The sequence below is a fragment of the Ranitomeya variabilis genome, chromosome 3, assembly GCF_051348905.1.
Source record: "Ranitomeya variabilis isolate aRanVar5 chromosome 3, aRanVar5.hap1, whole genome shotgun sequence".
Lineage (NCBI taxonomy): Eukaryota > Metazoa > Chordata > Amphibia > Anura > Dendrobatidae > Ranitomeya > Ranitomeya variabilis.
The window spans coordinates 545,033,160-545,055,784 of NC_135234.1; the positions used below are offsets into that span (position 1 = coordinate 545,033,160).

The window sequence follows — 22,625 nt, forward strand, 5'->3', positions numbered from 1 at the left end:
TGCACGCAATATCTTTAATGAAAAAAAGGGGGGAAAAATGGCGTGGGCTCCCACGCAATTTTCTGCACCAGAGAGGGAAAGCCGACGGCTGGGGGCAGATGTTTCTAGCCTGGGAAGGGGTTAATACCCATGGAGCTTCCTTCCCAGGCTATGAATATCAGCCCGCAGCTGTACATTTAGCCTTTACTGACCATTAAAATAGGGAACCCCCCCAAAAAAAAAAAGTGATGTGGAGGTCACCCTGTAATTAATAGCTAGAAAAGGCTAAGCAGACAGCTGCGGGCTGCCACCACGTTTGACAGTGGGAATGGTGTCTTCAGGGTGATGAGCTGTATTGCCTTTACGCAAAACATATCGTTTGGCATTGTTGCCAAAAGGTTTGATTATGTTTTCATCTGACCAGAGAACCTTCTTCCACATGTTTGGTGTGTCTCCCAGGTGGCTTTTTGCAAACTTTAAACAACACTTTTTATGGATATCTTTGAGAAATGGATTTTTTATTGCCACTCTTCTATAAAGGTCAGATTTGTGCAGTGTAGGACTGATTGTTGTCCTATGGACAGACTGTCCCACCTCAGCTGTAGATCTCTGCAGTTCATCCAGAGTGATCATGGGCCTCTTGGCTGCATCTCTGATCAGTCTTCTCCTTGTTTGAGATGAAAGTTTAGAGTACCGGCTGGGTCTTGGTAGATTTGCAGTGGTATGATACTCCTTCCATTTCAATATGATCGCTTGCACAGTGCTCCTTGGGAAGTTTAAAATTTTGGAAATTATTTTGTATCCAAATCCGGCTTTAAACTTCTCCACAACAGTATTACGGACCTGACTGTTGTGTTACTTGGTCTTCATGATGCTCTCTGTGCTTCAAACAGAACCCTGAGACTATCACAGAGCAGGTGCATTTATACGGAGACTTGATTACACACAGGTGGATTATATTTATCATCATTAGGCATTTAGGACAACATTGGATCATTCAGAGATCCGCAATGAACTTCTGGAGTGAGTTTGCTGCACTGAAAGTAAAGGGGCCGAATAATATTGCCCGCCCCACTTTTCAGTTTTTGAATTTCCACAAAAATTTTAAATAGCCAATAAATTTCGTTCAACTTCACAATTGTGTTCCACTTGTTATTGATTCTTCACCAAAAATTTACATTTGGTATCTTTTTGTTTGAAGCTTAATATGTGGGAAAAGGTTGAAAAGTTCCAGGGGGCCAAATACTTTCGCAAGGCACTATATATTTATTATGTAAGGCTGCAGTAGCATCGTACGCAGTGAAGAGGCAGTGACCCACAAAGTTCCAACACAAAAGTCTCTTTAATGTGTTTCCTCACAGCATTAAAGTCCAATTCACACAAATGCATATAACTTCAGTGTATATTATCAGTGTTCAGTTTGCACCAGTTCATAGCCATACATATTATATGGCTTTAAATTTGCAGTCCCTAAACAGGCCAGACTTCCCTTGTCCAGTTTCCCTGGGCGACCGCACGCTATATTACAGTCTCCATAAACACAGCCTCATATGTTGCAGACACTACACACACCATCCCCTTCTGACTAGTTCCCGTGGGTGTCCTGCATCAAGTGTCTCTTACAGTCTCTTTACTCACACAGCCGTACACAGCCCAGGCTATCCTCCTGATAGCAGCCGGGCACCATATCCACCTGTTTGCAATCGTTACACATGCTAGTCCTTTTTCAGGCACAGGACTGTCCCCATCCGTCTCTTTCGGGCACAGGACATCCACCTCCGGGCACAGGACTGTCCCCATCCGTCTCTTTTGGGCACAGGACATCCACCTCCGGGCACAGGACCTCCATCCCCGGGCACAGGACTGTCCATATCCGTCTCCTTCGGGAACAGGACATCCACCTCCGGGCACAGGACATCCACCCCCGGGCACAGGACTGTCCACATCCGTCTCCTTTGGGCACAGGACATCCACCTCCGGGCACAGGACTGTCCACATCTGAGACCAGTACCATGGACGACTTGCATCGCTGTATACGCTGCGGGTGCCAGGCTATTCAGCTGCCCTGGGTGCTGGCTCTGCTGGCCTGTGCCTCCATGCACTCAGCCAGCGCTCTGCAGGCCTCTGCTCTGCACACCAGCACACACCAGACGGACACTGATGTACACACCTGACACCCCCATACCTCTTACTGCAGGGCTTTTAACACACACAAACCGGAAATCCATGACTCCCATGCACAACTACGGGCTTCATCCATCTGCATGCCCAACCTGGGGAGAAGACACAGCGACTCCTACCTGTGACATGAGTCACTGCCTCACTATATATATATATATATATATATATATATATATATATATATATATATATATATATATATATATATATATATATATATATTTGGAGAATGGATGTCTTCCGTTGTCCTTTTTTTATGGACTGAAGTTAAAGGAATGGACACATGGATCCATCGTTTGAATAGTTCCATTAAACTATATAGATCCATGATCCTTTGAAAAGAAACCCGACGTGTAAATACATTCACACAAAGCAGATTTTCCAGGCATATATGCCATACCACTAGTCAGAGGAAAAAATAATTTTCAACACCATTTTCTTCACAAGAATTATCAAATTGAGCCATTGTAGCACAAGATAGAATTGCAAATACATGAAAAACATGACAAGGTAAGTACTGCCTGATGAAAGTCATAATACAGAGCTATTGCTACAGTAATTTGTTTTAGGGTGTTGCCTGTTTAAAGTCTTAGCTGTTCAAAGGATAATTTACATTTGGGACGAAAAAGGGAGGGGGAAAGCAATTTGGCTACCATATGCTTCATTGAGGTCCAATTTAAACATTACATTGCCAAATAGACTGAAGGGGGAATTCAAGTAATACTTGTAAGCCTTTTGGAAGAAGACTACAATGATTAGACATTCCCTCCCTGACTTTTCATATATACTGTACAGTACTGTACAAAAAAGTCTTAGGCAAGTTTGGAAAACAAAAAATGCTGCAAAGTAAAAATGTTTAAAAAAAAAGAAATGTTAATTAAAAATAAAATATTAAGAAAATGCAAACTGAATTAATAAAAAAGAGAACTACACATTAAATCAATATTGGATGTGACTACCCTTGCCTCACCCAGGGAAAGGGGGGAGTAGTAATGTATCATAATACACCAGCCAGACAAGGGATAAAAGATAATACCAATCATACAAATATACTCTCACAAACAGAGGTAAACACCGGGGAGCGGAGGATGGGGTAAAACCAAAGTAGGAGACGGAGGGGAATTCGCACACACCCAAAACCTATAATGTAGAAAAGGGTCAGATGGCACCACTATAAAAAAAACTATGGGATCACCTATAGCAAGTGAAAACAACTATTAGAGGAAGAAGAAAAAGACATGCTATATACGAAGGGATCACCAACAAAGTTATGTAAATAAATTCTTTATTGATACAAGCTACACAAAAAGTTAAAAACAATTAAAAAGTCCAGAAATTGACTACAAACATTATCACCAACAATAGGGTGACAAGCCCTGTGAAGCAGCATACAGATAACTAGATGGTGGCCCGATTCTAAAGGTACCGTCACACTAAACGATATCGCTAGCGATCCGTGACGTTGCAGCGTCCTGGCTAGCGATATCGTTTAGTTTGACACGCAGCAGCGATCAGGATCCTGCTGTGATGTCGCTGGTCGCTGAATAAAGTCCAGAACTTTATTTGGTCGTCCGATCGCCGTGTATCGTTGTGTTTGACACCAAAAGCAACGATACCAGCGATGTTTTACACTGGTAACCAGGGTAAACATCGGGTTACTAAGCGCAGGGCCGCGCTTAGTAACCCGATGTTTACCCTGGTTACCAGCGTAAAAGTAAAAAAAACAAACAGTACATGCTCACCTGCACGTCCCCCAGCGTCTGCTTCCTGCTCTGACTGAGATCCGGCCCTAAAGTGAAAGTGAAAGCACAGCGGTGACGTCACCGCTGTGCTGTTAGGGCCGGAGCTCAGTCAGTGTCAGGAAGCAGACGCTGGGGGACGCGCAGGTGAGCATGTACTGTTTGTTTTTTTTACTTTTACGCTGGTAACCAGGGTAAACATCGGGTTACTAAGCGCGGCCCTGCGCTTAGCAACCCGATGTTTACCCTGGTTACCCGGGGACCTCGGCATCGTTGGTCGCTGGAGAGCGGTCTGTGTGACAGCTCTCCAGCGATCAAACAGCGACGCTGCAGCGATCGGCAACGTTGTCGCTATCGCTGCAGCGTCGCTTAATGTGACGGTACCTTAAGGCTATGTGCACACGTTGCGGATTAGGCTTAGGAATTTCTGGTGCGGATTCTGCCTCTCCTGGCAGAAAACGCACCTTCGGTTTTTTGTGCGGTTCCGCGTTTTTTTGTGCGTTTTTGCTGCGGTTTTCTTGCGGATTTCCTGCGGTTTTTACCCCTGCGGTTTTCTATAATGGAGTGGGTACAAAAACGCTGCAGATTCACAAAAAAGAAGTGACATGCTACTTCTTTTAAACCGCAGCGTTTCCGCAGCAGATTTTCCGCAAAGTGTGCACAGCATTTTTTTTTTTCTCATTGATTTACATTGTACTGTAAATCAATTGCGGATCTGCAGCGTTTCTGCACCTCAAAAAAGCTGCGGATCGGCAGCAAATCCGCAACGTGAGCACATAGCCTTACGCATCGGGTATTGTAGAATATGAATGTAGTTTATGAAGATTTAAGAATAATGCAATGAACACACAGGATTCGGCCAGCCGGGCGCGACCAATCAGCGAAGCGTGGTTCAATCCCGCGCCAATTAGCTGCCGGACTGGGCCTGTCGTTGACTGGTCGCACCCGGCCAGGCGCGACCAATCAGTGAAGCCAGGGCCGGCTCCAGGTTTTTAAGGGCCCCGTGCGAAAGTCTCAGTGGCCCCCCCCCCTCCTTTAACACATACCACAATTCATGATGCACAGATACAGCAGAGAAATATAGCACAGCCACGTAGCATATAACACAATCCACATAGTATATAACACAGCACACGTAGCATATAGCACAGCCACGTAGCATATAGCACAGCCCACGTAGCATATAGCACAGCCCACGTAGCATATAGCACAGCCCACGTAGCATACAGCACAGCCACGTAGCATATAACACAGCCACGTAGTATACTGCACAGCCCACGTATCATATAACACAGCCCACGTATCATATAACAGCCCACGTAGTATGTAACACAGCCCACGTAGTATATAAAAGACCACATAGCATATAACACAGCCACGTAGTATACTGCACAGCCCACATAGCATATTAGGGTACGTCTCCACGGTCCGTTTCGCCGGCGGGATCGCCGCAGCGGCGAAGCCGCTCGGCGCTAAGCCCCGCCCCCTTAATGGGACGCGATGGTGCCGGATGTGTACAGTACACATCCGGGATCATCGCACCCCTCGCCATAGGGCCCTGTGATATGCCTTGCGGGGACGCTGCGTCCCCGCAAGGTGTACGGACATGCTGCGATCTGAAAAGACGCGCAGCATGTCCGGAGTCGCAGGGCCTCCGCGTGCGGGTTTCCACGCATAGTGGAGACGGGATTTCATAAAATCCCCTCCACTATGCTGGAACATCTGGACGCTGCTTGTTTGACGCTGCAGCGTCAAACAAGCAGCGTTTACGTACCGTGGAAACATACCCTAACACAGCCCACGTAGTATGTAACACAGTCCACGTAGTATATAACACAGCCCACGTGGTATATAACAAAGCCACATAGTATATAGCAGTGTGGGCACCATATCGCTGTTAAAAAAAAGAATTAAAATAAAAAATAGTTATATATTCACCTTCCGGCGGCCTCCGGATCCAGCCCAGGCCTTTAGCGATGCTCCCGCCAGGTCCGTTCCCAGTGATGCTTTGCGGCAATAACCCGTGATGATGTAGCGGTCTCGCAAGACAGCTACGTCATCTGGGGTCATTACCGCAAAGCATTACTGGGACCGGAACATCGTGAGGAGCGGGAAAAGCTCCCGGGGACGCCAGAAGGTGAGAATATCACAATTTTTTAAATATTATTTTTAACATTTTATCTTTTTACTATTGATGCTGCATAGGCCGCCAATCAGCGACGCAGGATTTCCGTTACAAACAGACGGAAATGGACCTTAGCCGATTATATATATAGATATGACCTCAATAATTCATGAGTATGACCCAGGTTAGTCAGGTAATATAAATCTAATATATAAAGCTGAATGTGTGTGTGTGTGTATGTATGTATGTATGTATGTATGTCCGGGATTGGCATCTGAACCGTAGCAGCTACAGCCACAAAATTTTGCACAGTCACACGTCTGGACCCCGAGAGCGTCATAGGCTATGTTGTGAGGTGAAATTTTAACCCCGCGCTTTCCAATTCACCAAACAATTTTGCCCCTATCTACATAATGGGGAAAAAGTGAAAGGAAAAGTGTTGGAGGCGTCGCAGCTACAGGCACAAAATTTTGCACAGTCACACGTCTGGACCCTGAGAGCGTCAAAGCTATATTGTGAGGTGAAATTTTAACCCCGCGCTTTCCAAGTCACCAAACAATTTTGCCCCTATCTACATAATGGGGAAAAAATGAAAGGAAAAGTGTTGGAGGCAAATTAACAGCTGCCAGATGTGAACAAGGGGGACTTAAAGAATGACAGCGATGGCACCAAAGAGTATATACTGTACAGTTGCTAAGGTGGGGCCCCAACATGGGATAATCACACCACCACGGGGATATGAACACACACACAAAATGCGCCACACACTACCACGTGCTCGAACACATATACCACCCTCAGTGCACATTTCACCACACATACACCAACCTCGCCACATAAAAGTAGAAACACAAAAGTCGCCGCTCAAAACTCGCCACGCGCAAAACTCTCCACATGCAAAACTCGCCACACGTGCAAAACTCGCCACACGCAAAACTTGCACACGCAGAAAAATTGCCACACGCAGAAAAATTGCCACATGCACAAAAGTTGCAACACATGCAAAAGTTGCCTCACACAAAACTTGCACATACTCAAAAGGCACCACACATAAAACTCGCCACGCGCAAAACTCGCCATGCGCAAAACTTGCTGCACACAACTTGCTACACTAACCTGTCACATGCAACTCGACACACAAAAAGTTGCTACACGCATGTCGCCACACAAAACTCATCTCACAAAAGTCCCTACATGCATGTCGCCACACGCAACTCAACACACACAACTTGACACACGAAACTCGCCCTAAAACACACACAAGTCTGGTATCCTTCAAAAATAAAAATCTGATTAATAAGCAGACAAACTACAAGAGCAACAAATGTACCATATAGGAATCCGGCAGCTGTCAGTCACATGACCAGTCTATTATGTGTATGTGTGAGCTAATATATACTGCCAGGGGGTGGGCTTACTGTTGGCTGGGGATTTATCAGGCTGCCATTTTAGCTTACAAATACTGAGGTAAAAATACTGACCAAATAACGTGTGAACGAGGGCTAATACAGGAGGAGATGGCATACAGCTATATACTATATACAGGAGATGACACACAGGTATATACTATTTACAGGGGAGATGACACACAGGTATATACTATATACAGGAGGAGATGACACACAGATATATACTATATACAGGAGAGATGACACACAGGTATATACTATATAGAGGAGGAGATGACATACAGGTACATACTACATACAGGAGGAGATGACATACAGGTATATACTATATACAGGAGGAGATGACACACAGGTATATACTATATACAGGAGCAGATTACCTACAGGTATATAGTATATACAGGAGGAGATGACACAGGTATATGCTATGTATAGGAGGAGATGACATACAGGTATATACTATATACAGGAGATGACACACAGATATATACTATATATAGGTGAGATGACACACAGGTATATACTATATACAGGAGATTACATACAGGTATATCTAATATATAAAGCTGAATGTGTGTATGTATGTATGTGTGTATGTCCGGGATTGGCATCTGTACCGTCGCAGCTACAGCCACAAAATTTTGCACAGTCACACGTCTGGACCCCGAGAGCGTCATAGGCTATGTTGTGAGGTGAAATTTTAACCCCGCGCGTTCCAATTCACCAAACAATTTTGCTCCTATCTACATAATGGGGAAAAAGTGAAGGGAAAAGTGTTGGAGGAAAATTGACAGCTGCCAGATGTGAACAATGAGGACTTAAAGAATGAGAGCGATGGCGACAAAGAGTATATACCGTACAGTTGCTAAGGTGGGGCCCCGACATGGGATACTCACCACACACGGGGATATGAACACAAACACAAAATGCGCCACACACTACCACGTGCTTGAACACATATACCACCCTCAGCACACATTTCACCACACACACACACCAACCTCGCCACATAAAAGTCGAAACACAAAAGTCACCACTCAAAACTCGCTACATGCAAAACTCGCCATATGCAAAACTAGGCTCACGCAAAACTCGCCACACGTGCAAAACTCACCTCATGGAAAACTCACCTCATGCAAAACTTGCACACACAGAAAAATTGCCACATGTACAAAAGTTGCACCACATGCAAAAGTTGCCTCACACAAAACTTGCACATACTCAAAATGCACCACACATAAAACTCGCCACGCGCAAAACTCGCCATGCACAAATCTTGCTGCACACAACTTGCTACACTAACCTGTCACATGCAACTCAACACACAAAATGTTGCTACACGCATGTCGCCACACAAAACTCATCTCACAAAAGTCGCTACATGCATGTCGCCACACGCAACTCAACACACACAACTTGACACATAAAACTCGCCCTAAAACACACACAAGTCTGGTATTGTCCTTCAAAAATAAAAATCTGATTAATAAGCAAACTACAAGAGCAACAAATGTACCATATAGGAAATACGGCAGCTGTCAGTCACATGACCTGTCTATTATGTGTATGTGTGAGCTAATATATACTGCCAGGGGGGAGGGCTTCCTGTTGGCTGGGGATTTATCAGGCTGCCAATAGCAACCAATCACAGCTCAGCTTCTATTTTGCTACAGTTAATTAACCTGAGCTCTGATTGGTTAATATAGGCAACAAAGACATTCTCAGTATAACAAAGCTAATATATGTTGTGAAATGCTTCTATTTGCTTAGTTTTTGCCTTTTAATAATTACATTTCTATCTATTTGTTTTGTGGTTTTTGTGTGCAGAATAAATTTTTGTTAACACATTCTATTTTGCTAACAGCAGTCATTAACCCGGGCGAAGCCGGGTAGTACAGCTAGTAGCATATAAAGCGAACCAATCAGCATGCCTAGGAATGCCCTCAATAAGGCAATATGCCCAACACTGGCTATAGCACAATTAATTTCTCAGCGCCCAAGTAAAACAATACCATATGGAAATTCTGTGAAACACCTGTAGGTTCAGGATGTTCACCACATAACTAGATGTATGTTACAAAATGGAGTCAAATGTGGGTGGGGTGGATTCTTCTATTTTGGCACTTCAGGGTCTCTGCAAATGCAACATGGCAATCTATTCCAGCCAAATGTGTACACCAAAACACAGGGCTTGCCCTACCATGTGCTCAATCAGCACTGTCATATGGGGTATTGCAATGTACAGTAGAAATTGTGTAATACATTGTGTGCTCCATTTTCTATTACGGTACCTATAATTAAAATGAAAAAAAAAAAATGAGATTAAAGCAAAATTAAGGGGAAAAATATAATTTGTCATTTATTTCATCTCACTTTGTGTTAACTCCGGTAAAGCACCTGACAGGTGATGTCCATTTCAAGGGCGACTCTGTTGTAGGGTATGCAAAAAAGTCTCTAGTTTCATCAGTATTGTGAATCAGATTTTCATCAGAGTTTGGCCAGTATGTCAGTTTTTACCATCAGAACTTCATCAGTTTTTTCTCATATGCAAATAAAAAAAAAGAAGAATGAAGTTTCTCAAGCTTCTCCTCGCAGTCAGTAAAGTAAGACAGCATATACGTGGCATCAGACTAGTGTCTGATTTTTTCAGAGATCCACAGACTTTGCAGTGGCAAGTTTGGTCCCCCAGCCAGATCTAAATCGAACACTCAGTCCACAAAAATACTCGGAAATGTGAACAGTCCTATATAGTATAAAAGATACAAGTTCTATCCACGAATATAGAATTCATACATCAAAACAGATGTCTGAATGAGCCATAATCCAAACATATCTCCACAATAGCTTTAAACCCAAACTGGGAAGAGCTTTCTGCAAATTTCTAACCCCAGTCATTTAATCCCTAAGATTCCCCGGTCAATACAAAGTCCCTTTATCACATATGGAGGTCTGCAAAGAAGATGCAAGGTCTAAAAAAATAAATAAATTCTGGCAACATAAAGTACATACAAGATAAAGGTCAATTATTCATGATTTTGGGTGACACAAATATCTATGTTAGTCCAATTTTCTTGTACACAAAAAAACTCGGTGATCGGTGTTTTGGGTCAGATTCCCATCCGTATTTGGTCAGTGTGTCAGTTTCTACCATCAGAGTTTTATCAGTTTTTCTTGTATGCAAAAAAAACCTGATTTCGGTATCCCCAATCAAACAGTGAAAAAACAGCACATGGATCGCATTTTAGTGCTTTTTCACTTGTGAAGAACTCTCACTCCCGTTTGTTGTATGTGTGCTGGTGAACTTTCCCAAGGACAACAGACAAACTTTTAGCAAACAAAGATCAATTTTTTTTCATAGAGCCAGAGGACAGTCCATTTTTTTCATGGAGCAGTTGCCAAGAGGAAACTTGAGAAACCCGCATCATGTTTTTTTGTTTCATATAGAAGAATAAATGAAACGGGATGGTAAAAATGGAAGAACTGAGCAAAAATCGGATACACAGAATGTATTGACCAATATTACATACATAATAGGTTCAGTAAAAGCTTTAGGCTATGTTCACACTTTGCGGTTTTTGCTGCGGATCCGCAGCGGTTTTGCGCTGCGGATCCGCAGCAGTTTTCCATGCAGGGTACAGTACAATGTTACCCTATGGAAAACAAAAAACGCTGTGCCCACATTGTGGAAAATCCCGGAAAAAAACGCGCGGAATTGCTGCGGAAAAAAAGAAGGAGCATGTCACTTCTTTCTGCGGATTCCGCAGCGGTTTTCAGCATGCACCAATAGGAAAGTGCTGTTGAAAACCCGCAGAAGAAACCGCAGCAAAATCTGCAAAGTGTGAACATAGCCTTAAAGGTAATCTGTCACCCCAAAAATGGCCTATAAACTAAGGGTACTGTCACACTCTGCAACTTTCCAACGATCACGACCAGCGATACGACCTGGCCGTGATCGTTGGAAAGTCGTTGTGTGGTCGCTGGAGAGCTGTCACACAGACCGCTCTCCAGCGACCAACGATGCCGAGGTCCCCGGGTAACCAGGGTAAACATCGGGTTACTAAGCGCAGGGCCGCGCTTAGTAACCCGATGTTTACCCTGGTTACCATCGTAAAAGTAAAAAAAAAACAAAAACCGTACATACTCACATTCCGGTGTCCGTCAGGTCCCTTGCAGTCTGCTTCCCGCTCTGACTGAGTGCCGCCGTAAAGTGAAAGCAGATCACAGCGGTGACGTCACCGCTGTGCTCTGCTCTTACATTCCGGCCGGCAGTCAGTCAGTGCGGGAAGCAGACGTCAAGGGACCTGACAGACACCGGAATGTGAGTATGTACGGTTTTTTTTTTTTTTTTACTTTTACGATGGTAACCAGGGTAAACATCGGGTTACTAAGCGCGGCCCTGCGCTTAGTAACCCGATGTTTACCCTGGTTACAAGCGAACGCATCGTTGGATCGGTGTCACACACACCGATCCAACGATGACAGCGGGAGATCCAGCGACGAAAGAAAGTTCCAAACGATCTGCTACGACGTACGAATCTCAGCGCAGACAAGGTACACCTGCGCAGGAGCTGCGGCAGAAAGACAAGAAGAGGACGTCATCGTATGTAGGCCCCGGACCGGACTGCAACGCCCATCGGACCGGACCACAGCGGGACCGCCCCTGGGTGAGTATAATATAACTTGTTTTCCTTATCTTTCAGGTTACATTGGGGGTCTTATCTACAGCATTACAGAATGCTGTAGATAAGCCCCTGATGCCGGTGGCCTTAGTTTATAGGCCATTTTTGGGGTGACAGATTCCTTTTAAAAGGCTATTCCCACATAAAGTGACATATCAGATATCAGATACGAAAATGACTTAATGCAATGAGGTTTACCCAGGCTGTAATGGAAAGGGGTTAAGGTTTCAAGCTTAGATGACAGCCATATACAAATGAAAAAAAAAAAAAAAAAAAAACACACACACACAGCAACATTTTATCTAAAGCATCAAAGAAAACTGTGAAAAAAGTAACACATTTCCCACTTTTATTGTGTTTTCAAAAGTTTCTTTCCAAGCAGTTACGAAGTGTCTAGAAAAGCGTGTTGTTTTTTTCTTATTTCAGCCCTTGAGTGGTGTCACTAAGGTAAGTTCCCTGCTGTCAGTATTTTACTCACCAGTCGCTGCCTTCAGCTCTACCTGGTCCCGCACCGCCATCTTATGACTGCAACTTCTGACTAAGAGTATGTGTCCACGGTCAGGTTTGCTTCAGGCTTTGGTCAGGACTTTATGCAGGTAAAATCCTGACCAAAAATGCACCTGAGGTCACTGGCAGGTCACCTGCGGTGTTCCTGCGTGTTTTGCTCATTGTAGCAACATGCTGCGTTGCGAAAAAACGCAACGCATGTGCGTTTTTGCGGGAAAAACGCATGCGTTTTTTAATGCACAGTGGAGACGGGATTTCATTAAATCCCCTCCACTATGCTGTAACATCTGGACGCTGCGTTTTTGACGCTGCGGCTCAGCGCTGGGTCAAAAACGCTGCGTTTCCTGAATGTGGACACATACCCTAACCGGATGTCAGAGGTAACGGTCACAAACTCTCAATGTAAGTCCAAGAGCCACAGTCTGCCTCTCCTAGACTTCCATTGAGAAATGACGTCCAACTCGCCCAGCAAACACTGGAGAAATCCGGCAGGTCACAACCTGCAGAAGATGACTTGAGCAGCGCTAAGAAAAGAAGATGGTTGCTCGAAGTATATTACTAGGGACAAAGAATTTATATAATACCACTCCAGCAGTAAAATTGAGGAAAAAAAAAGCAAAATGGTGCTTTAAGGCATGTACATTTTTTTGCTGCAGAATATAGGAGCATATGTGCAGCAACCATGAGGTAAGGCTTAGTTCACATGGCTGCTGAGTTAATCGTACCAGTTATGTCCGTAAAATGCATAAGTGATTAGCCCCATGTACCTGGTCTGTAAGTCAGACAAGACTAACATGCTGAGATTTTATTCCCACAGACCACTGGTCCATGTAGAGAATCGTTGTACCCATTCACTAACATTGGTCAGTGTGCTGCCTGTGTGAGGTTCATTTTTTTATATGGACACAAAAACGTGTTCTTGTGAATGTATCCTTAGGCCTTATTCAGACGTCCATTTTTCACATACCGTGTTCTATCCATTTTTTCCCCACAAATACCATTAGAGGCTATGAAAACCTATATAAAACTTAAATTGCGATCAGACAATAATAATCCAAAAAGAATGATTACATATTACTTTATTAGTAAAAAAAAAAAATCTATATTTACTTATTATATACAAAAAAACTCAAATAATCAAAAGAAAGCTAAAAACATACCCCATTAGAGGGACAGTGTGATCAACAGTTTGCCAAACACAAAATACAATCGGTATGATACATAACTATAAAGTAGTAAATTATATGGAAAGTAACCGGTATAGGTCGAAGCAAAAGGATTAATTTATGCTCAATAAATAAATATAAAACATCAACATTACATAAAAAAGTCCAAACTAAATATAGAAATAGAAAATCCACACAAGCCTTGAACCTTCAAAAAAATTAGAGCGGATGGCATGAAATTTCTGCAGCATGGAAAAACACCCTAAGGGCTGTCCCACACGTCCAGATAATTCCGGTACCGGAATAAATCGGTACCGGAGTTATCCGTGTCCGTGTGCCTGGGAACTCACGTAGGCCATACGTGCGGCACACGTGTGCCGCCCGTATGGCGAGTGGGTACCACACGGAGCGTGTGGTACCCACGCGTGTGGTACCCTGCATCGCGCTGAAGCCGCGATTCATATGTTCCCTGCAGCAGCGTTTGCTGCAGAGAAAATATGAATAATAGTGTTTAAAATAAAGATCTATCTGTCCGCAGGCCCCCCACCCCCTGTGCGCCCCCCCGCTGTTCAGAAAATACTTACCCGCCTCCCTCGCTGCTTCCTGGTCTGGCCGCGGCTTCTAGTGTATGCGGTCACGTGGGGCCGATCATTTACAGTCATGAATATGTGGCTCCACCTCCCATAGGGGCGGAGCCGACTATTCATGATTGTAAATGATCGGCCCCACGTGACCGCATACAGTAGGAGGCGCGGGGGAGAGAGGAAGGAGTGACAGCCAACGTGGGAGCGGGTGAGTATTTTCTGAACAGCGGGGGGGCGCACAGGGGGTGGGGGGGCGGCGGACACATTTATCTTTATTTTAAACACTATTATTCATATTTTCTCTGCAGCAAACACTGCTACAGGGAACATATGAATGGCGGCTTCAGCACCATGTGGGGAGGACAGCGCTTACTGTAGCGCTGTCTCCTGCACGCACACGGACCCCAGACGGAGAATGTCCGTGTGAGGTCCGTGTTTTACACGGACCCATTGACTCTATTGGGTCCGTGTAATCCGTGCGCTCCCACGAACACTGACATGTCTCCGTGTTTGGCACACGGAGACACGGTCCGCAAAAAATCAATGACATCTGAACAGATGTCATTGATTTTTTGCGGACCGTGTCTCCGTGTGCCAAACACGGAGACATGTCAGTGTTCGTGGGAGCGCACGTATTACACGGACCCAATAGAGTCAATGGGTCCGTGTAAAACACGGACCTCACACGGACGTTCTCCATCTGGGGTCCGTGTGCGTGCAGGAGACAGCGCTACAGTAAGCGCTGTCCCCCCCACATGGTGCTGAAGCCGCGATTCATATGTTCCCTGCAGCAGCGTTTGCTGCAGAGAAAATATGAATAATAGTGTTTAAAATAAAGATCTATGTGTCCGCCGCCCCCCCACCCCCTGTGCGCCCCCCCGCTGTCCTGAAAATACTCACCCGCTCCCACGTTGGCTGTCACTCCTTCCTCTCTGCCCCGCGCCTCCTACTGTAAGGCGGTCACGTGGGGCCGCTCATTTACAATCATGAATAGTCGGCTCCGCCCCTATGGGAGGTGGAGCCACATATTCATGACTGTAAATGATCGGCCCCACGTGACCGCATACACTAGAAGCTGCGGCCAAACCAGGAAGCAGCGAGGGAGGCGGGTAAGTATTTTCAGAACAGCGGGGGGGGGGGCGCACAGGAGGTGGGGGGGCGGCGGACACATAGATCTTTATTTTAAACACTGTTATTCATATTTTCTCTGCAGCAAACGCTGCTGCAGGGAACATATGAATCGCGGCTTCAGCACGATGCAGGGTACCACACGCTCCGTGTGGTACCCACTCGCCATACGGGCGGCACACGTGTGCCGCACGTATGGCCTACGTGAGTTCCCAGGCACACGGACACGGATAACTCCGGTACCGATTTATTCCGGTACCGGAATTATCTGGACGTGTGGGACAGCCCTAAGGCTATGTTCACACGCTGTGTTTTTGCTGCACTTTTTTTAGCTGCACTTTTTTTAGCAGGAAAAACCTGCTCACGTGGCAGTAAAGAGGCTGCTTACAAAAAGGTTTTTGTTGTCTCTTGTGCATGCTGATAACGTTTACTGGCACATCAAAAAAGCATATTTTAACTTCCTTAGCTTTTTGCACCAAAAACACTACAAAAGCTGATACCTTCCTCTCTGAAGAGACAATTGGCATATTTAAGGGCTATGTGAACACGTAAGAAAAGAGGGGCAGAATTTTCAGCACAAAATCCGCATCTCCTGGCAGAATCCGCAGTCGCGGATTTGCCGCGGTTTTTATGCGGATTTTGTGCGGCTTTTGCCACTGCGGAATTTTAACATGGAGAGGTGCAGAAAAGCTGCAGATCCGCACAAAAGAAGTGACATGCACTTCTTTGAAATCCGCAGCAATTCCGCACTGATTTTTCAGCACCATCTGCACAGATTTTTTTTTCCCATTGACTAACATTATACTGTACATCACAGTGCAGATCTGCAGCGTTTCTGCGTGGAAAAATCCACTGCGGATCCGCAGCAAATCCGCATCGCGTGCACATAGCCTAAAAGTCTCCTCACCTCAGCAAGCTTGACATGTCACTCTCGGCAAGGAGAAACGTTACCCCTTCGATCCCGATTAGATGCCTCTCACCCAGCCAAACCACATATCACACTTTGCACTGATGACGGGCAATACCCCCAAATGCCATGTCTGCTAAATGAGATTTGGGTTTTACCTTTTATCCTAAAGGTACCGTCATACTCAACGAGAACGACAACGATCCGTGACGTTGCAGTGACGTTGCAGCGTCCTGGTTAGCGATCTCGTTGTGTTTGACACGCAGCAGCGATCTGGATCCTGCTGTGATATCGTTGGTCGGAGCTAGAAGTTCAGACCTTTATTTCGTCGCTGCTCACCCGCTGTCATCGCTGGATCGGCGTGTGTGACACCGATCCAGCGATGTGTTCACTTGTAACCAGGGTAAACATCGGGTTACTAAGCGCAGGGCCGCGCATAGTAACCCGATATTTACCCTGGTTACCATTGTAAAAGTAAAAAAAAAACACTACATACTCACCTTCTGATGTCTGTCACGTCCCCCGGCGTCCACGCGCTGCTGCAGGGAGCTTTCCCTGCACTGACTGTGTGAGCGCCAGCCGTAAAGCAGAGCACAGCGGTGACGTCACCGCTGTTACTGCCGGCGCCGCTGACACATTCAGTGCAGTGAAAGCTCTCTACAGCAGCGCGTGGACGCCGGGGGACGTGACAGACATCAGAAGGTGAGTATGTAGTGTTTTTTTTCTACTTTTACAATGGTAACCAGGGTAAATATCGGGTTACTAAGCGCGGCCCTGCACTTAGTAACCCGATGTTTACCCTGGTTACCCGGGTGCTGCAGGGGACTTCGGCATCGTTGAAGACAGTTTCAACGATGCCGAAGTCGTTCCCCTGATCGTTGGTCGCTGGAGAGAGATGTCTGTGTGACAGCTCCCCAGCGACCACACAACGACTTACCAACGATCACGATCGCTGGTCGTGATCGTTGGTAAGTCGCTTAGTGTAACGGTACCTTTAGTCATGTATGTGACAAGGCTCATTGGAGAGTTGATATTGACTTTTAGAATTGCTACTTCTCATAGATGGCACTAGAGTTCTAGTCCTCATCCTCTCTGAAGAGACAATGTGTAAACAAAGCTCAAGTGTAATCTGCACCCATAAAAAGCCCCAAACAAGAAAAAAAAACAGCAAAAAAACGGTGTTTTGAGAGTGTTTTTAATGCCAAAAGAGCAGGTTTTGTCTGCATAAGGGTATGTGCACATGTTGCGGATTTCTTACAGAAATTTCCTGAAGAAAACCGGAAATTTTCTGCAAGAAATCCGCATTTTTTTTTTTGCGTTTTTTTTCCGTTTTTTTCGCGTTTTTTTAGCATTCTGCAAGCGTAATTAGCTTGCAGAATGCTAAAGTTTTCCAAGCGATCTGTAGCATCGCTTGGAAAACTGACTGACAGGTTGGTCACACTTGTCAAACATAGCGTTTGACAAGTGTGACCAACTTTTTACTATAGATGCAGCTTTTGCAGCATCTATAGTAAAAGATAGAATGTTTAAAAATAATAACAAAAATAAAAAAATGCTTATACTCACCCAGACATCTCCTTACCGGTGTCCGTTCCTCTTCCTATAGCTGGTCTGTGCGCACAGGACCTTCCGTGACGTCACGGTCACGTGAGCGGTCACATGACCGCTCACGACCAATCACAGGACAGTGACGTCATCGGCAAGGTCTTTTCACCGCACACCAGCTACAGGAACCGAAGCGACAGCGTGCAGTGGAGGCGGGAAGACATCGAGGGTGAGTATAGGACTATTTTTTATTTTAATTCTTATTTTTTGACCACTTATATGATGCCCAGTCCGTGGAGGAGAGTCTCCTCTCCTCCACCCTGGGTACCAACCGCACATAATCTGCTTACTTCCCGCATCGTGGGCACAGCCCCGTGCGGGAAGTAAGCAGATCAATGGACCCCTAGGTGTGCGGAATCCCCTGCAATTCCGCATTTTAATGAACATGTTGCTTTTTTTTCCGCGATGCGATTTTTTCGCGGAAAAAAAGGCTACATTTGCACAAAAAATGCGGAATACACTTAAAATAATAGGAGGCATATGTAAGCGTTTTTTTCGCGTTTTTATCACGTTTTTATAGCGAAAAAAACGCGAAAAATACTTAACGTGTGCACATGGCCTAAAAAACACTGCATGTGAACATAGCCTAACAGTTTCCTTGGTGTTCATTAGAGGATCCTATACTTTAGTACAATGATCCTGCCCTTCAGCAATAACATTGGGGACAGCAGGTAAGCTACATAAGAGCTTATCCAGGTGCTCTAATATATGCAGACGCTTATGTGATGGAATGAACAAGTCATGAAGACATGCTCCTGTAGGGCTCTCCCCTCGAGCCCTTGGTGTAGATCACAAAGGTGAAATCTATGCACATTACCGCTACTGTGGATTCAGTTGGCCCCTTTACATTTTCTACAATAAAAAGAGGCTTAAAATAACGTATAATGGAATATTCTGAAAAGAGCTTCTAAAAATACAATATTCTTAGGTTTTGGTGGCTGAAAGTTACAAACCTGAAATCAGGAATCCAAATAAACACCTTTTTTTCTGCTCTATTTAGGTATTGTTCACACATGAAATGTAAATATTTCTTGCAGCAAGCAGATACAAGCATGTCCAGTCTAGGCAATGGCCAGGAAACAGCCCAGGCTCCAGAATTACACAAGTGAGATGTATTCATCTCACACAGGACTGACTAGACCGGATAAAAGTATGGTATTAGTGTAATGTAATCTTTCTATTCACTGACAGCAAAAAGAGATATTAAAATGATAAGTCAATGAAAAACAAAGAATGTTGCAGAACTTTCCATCATACAAAGAAGCAGCCTGAGTGTGTATGATCACCTATGTGTGACCTCAGTAATTTGGTGCAAGCGTCACCTGCACACAACACATTGTACAGGTATAATATCCATCAGTGGGTTTACCAAGTCATGGAAATGGTGCGGCTACTGCACTTCACACAAACTAATTTGTAGGACTGCACCTCCCCCTTCACATCACCTAACGGGGCATATGGAAGTAATAATGTGTTGTGGGAGGGATCCCCTATAAGAATCCCTTCATCCAGAGTGGCGAACCTCAATGCTTCCCACTGTGCTGGCATCTGATCATGGACAGATACTTCACTCACTGGTAAAGCCAATTCTGCATCTGTTATCAGTCTGATATTCTCTCATGAATTTGTAAATGTCAATTTGGGAATCTTGGGGGTGCTTTTAACCTTAAAAATAGTTAATTTATGATAAATATCCGACAGATAGGGATTGAGCAGCGGGGACCTTCAATAATGCAAAGAATGGGAGTCCAGTGTTCTCAATTTGTGCGAAGACTTGCCAGGAATGGGTTGTGATTAGTGATGAGCGAACATGATCGGGTGCTGACCAAGTGACTTCGGCGTGCTCGAATAATCTGTTCGAGTCCCCATGGCTGCATGTCTCGTGGCTGTCCGACAGCCGCAACACGCAGGGATTACCTAACAGGCGATGTCTACAGCATCAGCGAGATATACAGCTGCGGGGACTCGAGCATTACTAGTTGTGATCTCAATGCTTGGCCCAACAGGAGATTGTGGCATTTCAATCAATAAGCCATAAATGTATTGTGTGAGAAACCACTACATCCCTTATGTACATAGACATACATAGGGTATACACTGTAGATCGGCGTTTGGGGACACGTGCAGAACACACTACGGCCCCGATTTCTCTTTGCCGTTTCCCCAGCTTTCTGGAGTAACTTGAGCTTTAGTCTCTATACGATTTGTGCCGTGATTTATATTGGGGGTTTTTTATGACTTTTTTTTTTTTTAATTTGTCCTCGACAACTCCAGATGTGTTAGACAAAGTCAAGAAAGGCGACTTCTGCATCTGTGGCGTATCTCGCCCCTGTTAGTAAGGTTTTTGGGTTTTTTTTTTTTTATTTTGTCGCAGTTGAAGACTAACATGCAATATATTTATTTTTGAAGGGTTGTCTGATATTTTGCGCTGTACAGTTGCAAAAAACACTTAACGACAAGAATAAATGGCATTTTACTCTGTGCCAAATTCACTAACCATGTCTTGATGAATTTAGTGCCAAAAAGCATCAGTGACTTCTACAAAAGAAAAGAAAAGTGACTGGGAGAAAAAAAATGCAAGTGATGAATCTGGTCCTAAATGCAGAAGCCATAAACCCTCCTTTATGTCCATGTTCCTCACATTCACACCTTCCTCCAGGGCCCACAGTGATGGAAATAATCAGATTACAAAGACTCTGGGTTTTCACAGTAGAAGAGCAGAAATCCCAGCAGTCCCTGTATAAGCCCAGTGATTCCAGCCCTATGTCGGCTCTCATTAGTCATTACACGTCACATTGGTGGTTCTATACCGGCCCAGAGGATTCTGTAGGGACACGGATGGGGGTCCAGTATGTGCGGGAGCAGAACCATTGTGTAGTCCCTGCATTAATGGCATTGTTATTAGTATAGTGCAAGACGAGGGCATGAGATTAGGGGATTTCTAAACATGAAGACCCCTGAGATCCTGGAGTGCATGTTCAAGTGGGGGCTCGGGACCAGGTGGGGGGGGGGCTCGGGACCAGGTAGGGGGGGGGGGCTCGGGACCAGGTAGGGGGGGGCTCAGGAACAGGTAGGGGGGAGGCTGAGGTCCAGGTGGGGGGGGCTGAGGTCCAGGTAGGGGGGGCTGAGGTCCAGGTAGGTAGGGGGGGCTGAGGTCCAGGTAGGGGGGGGGGCTCGGGACCAGGTGGGGGGGGCTGAGGTCCAGGTGGGGGCTCGGGACCAGGCAGGGGCACAGGTGAGCCCCCTGCTGTGCCTCTGCCATCTTTGTTCCCCTCCCTCGTATTCTGGGTGATGGCAGGACACATGGCCGAGCTCTGCCCGTCCTCTCTCCTGTGCGCCCCTGCCGGCAGTGTGGAGCCCTTTGTGCTGCAGCCTTACCTCTGAGTGCAGGAGTCCTGCGTACCGTACACGGGCAGCCCTGTGTGCTCTGGGCTCGGTCTCGGCCGCTTCTCTGCGCTCAGTAATCCACTATTTCCGGCGGGATAGTGACCATTACAAGGCAGGAACACACAGGGATGGGGACTGCTTCAGGGTCGCCATTGTAGGAACAGCTTTGCGAACAGGATTTCCACAGCCTGCTGTCCCTGGAGGAGGGGAGTAGACGAGCAGGGCTGCCTCCTTCTGACCAGGGAGCGGGAAGATGAGCTGAGCACCAGCAGCAGCTTTTCCCCTCCTCCTGTCCTCTCACATCCACACCGTCACCGAGCCAGCCGTCTCCCCCTCCCCTGCATGCCCCTGGGAGGAGAGAGCGACGTGTGGCTGGAGGACGGGGAGCAGGCCTCAGTCCGGGGCACAGCGCCCTCTGCTGGCGCCCTCGGCTCGCTGGCTATGACCGTGCTCCTCAGCGGACCGCGCGGCTCCTGCAGTGTTCACACTGCTTTTTTTTTTTTTCTGGGGGTTTAAGAACTTACGTTTTTCTAATAGAACACATTTCAGGCAACTCTCCTTTTCGCTGGAGTTTTGTAAACCTGAGGGGTCTTTTTCTAGTCTTGTTTTATGTCGTTTGTCCATTTATTTTTTTTACACATTTTCTGACCTTTTTCCTTAGTATTTTTCTAAGATCTATTAACCCCTTCACCCCCAACGGTGGTTTGCACATTATGGACCGGGCCAATTTTTACAATTCTGACCACTGTCCCTTTATGAGGTTATAACTCTGGAACGCTTCAACGGATCCTGGTGATTCTGACATTGTTTTCTCGTGACATATTGTAGTTCATTATAGTGGTAAAATTTCTTTGATATTACCTGCGTTTATTTGTGAAAAAAACGGAAATTTGGCAAAAATGTTGAAAATTTCACAATTTTCCAACTTTGAATTTTTATGCCCTTAAATCACAGAGATATGTCACACAAAATACTTAATAAGTAACATTTCCCACATGTCTACCTTACATCAGCACAATTTTGGAACCAATTTTTTTTTGTTAGGGAGTTATAAGGGTTAAAAGTTGACCAGCGATTTCTCATTTTTACAACACCATTTGTTTTGGGGACCACATCACATTTGAAGTCATTTTGAGGGGTCTATATGATAGAAAATACCCAAGTGTGACACCATTCTAAAAACTGCACCCCTCAAGGTGCTCAAAACCACATTCAAGAAGTTTATTAAC

The 22,625-nt window shown here is 45.3% G+C and overlaps 1 protein-coding gene across 4 annotated transcripts in view; it reads right to left on the bottom strand.

Annotated features, from left to right (window-relative positions):
* FARP1 (FERM, ARH/RhoGEF and pleckstrin domain protein 1) overlaps positions 1-21,852 on the bottom strand; it is a 287,123-nt gene extending 265,271 nt beyond the window's left edge. For 2 of the 4 annotated variants that reach the window (XM_077297123.1, XM_077297121.1), the window contains exon 1: positions 21,388-21,727. The gene's annotated coding sequence lies outside the window, so the exon portion shown is untranslated. Of the gene's footprint in view, positions 1-21,387 lie in introns of all 4 variants that reach the window. The other 2 variants (XM_077297120.1, XM_077297122.1) reach the window with 2 other exon arrangements.
* Between the last annotated feature and the right edge of the window lie 773 nt (positions 21,853-22,625).